This window comes from Octodon degus, unplaced genomic scaffold (assembly GCF_000260255.1).
Source record: "Octodon degus isolate 3935 unplaced genomic scaffold, OctDeg1.0 scaffold00008, whole genome shotgun sequence".
Classification (NCBI taxonomy): Eukaryota; Metazoa; Chordata; class Mammalia; order Rodentia; family Octodontidae; genus Octodon; species Octodon degus.
The window spans coordinates 30,201,269-30,202,614 of NW_004524584.1; the positions used below are offsets into that span (position 1 = coordinate 30,201,269).

At 39.6% G+C, this 1,346-nt stretch overlaps 1 pseudogene; it reads left to right on the plus strand.

Annotated features, from left to right (window-relative positions):
* LOC101578568 overlaps nucleotides 1-1,346 on the plus strand; it is a 13,787-nt pseudogene that overhangs the window by 10,723 nt on the left and 1,718 nt on the right.

The window sequence follows — 1,346 nt, forward strand, 5'->3', positions numbered from 1 at the left end:
ATATGTATACATTGGCTTTTTTCCTCCCTTCTTCTATCCCAGTTTTTCTTTCCTTTTGTGCAGTTTCTTCCTTTCACAGTATCCATAGCACCTTTTGGCTCCTATTTGCTATTTTTTTCCTTTTCACTAGGAAGACAATACGGTGTTTACACATGTGTGTCAAATTTCTTTCACTTATCATTATGTCTGACGCTGCATCCATTTATCTTTAAATGCCTTGAGTTCATCTTTATAGCTGAGTAGTGCTCCCTCGTATAAAAATATCACAGCTTTTTTAATCGATTGTTCAGTTGATATCCTTTGTGCACATGGGTTGTTTTTAATACTTAGCTATTATAAATACTGTTTTTACATTAAGTGTCATATGCATGTTTGGTAAATGCAAGATATTTTTGTATTATTATTTATTTCTAATATTGTATCCTGAAAATTTGAAGAAATGCAGAGAAAATTGACATTTTTCTTTCCTTTATTCTAAGAGAGAGTTCAAAGTAAAAGATTCCATTTGATAAAGAAAAGGTATTAAAATGTTGTCCTCACATATAAATAATGAACGACGTAATATGTATCTTAGTAGCACTATTTTTACACTATTGTGTTATGGACCTCTCTTGCTACCCTGAGCAGAAGAGAACGTCTACATACAACTTGACTCTGAAATATCTGGTTGACGATTTCCAGAGCCCTGAGGAAGCAGTACTGAGAGGGGTTAGGGTTGGCTGACTGGCTTTCTAAGTTAACTTCTGGCTGTGTCTCAGGCCAAGGCCAGTTACCTAAAGAGCCAGCTGCCGGCGTACAGAAAGTGAGTTCTCCATGCTAATGGCCACAGAGGAGACCTGCAGCGGTCTGTGACACTTGTGAAGGCAGGACAAGAGCAGAAGCTGTAGACACTGACACACTCGGCATGCGAAAGGCCCTAAGTGCCGGCCTCACAGGGAAGGCAGTTCCTTCAGTCAGCCAGGTCCACTGCTGGACTGTCCTTGTTCTGACTTCTCAAGCCTGGCTCGCTTTCGCCCACCTTGGGCCTCTGATGTGGCCTCTGCTTTCCTGTGCCCCTGCGATGTTAGGGACCCAATAAATAGAGACAGTCCAGAGAAGTCTTTGTCTTAGCTCCAGGAGAGCTCTGACCTTCCTGGACTCCTGAAAGCCATGCTGTGTTGTCTCTCTTATTTCATCCTTCACCATTCACTTGTTCTGGCGTTTGGGAGAGAACAGTTTTTGATGTAAGGTTATTTAATTATGTATTGAATATATACAAGGTTTTCTCAGAAACACATTTTTGAAGACTCATAGTTGATAAGATGGAGTTTTCTTAAAATTTTATTTCGATTTATTTATTTATTTAT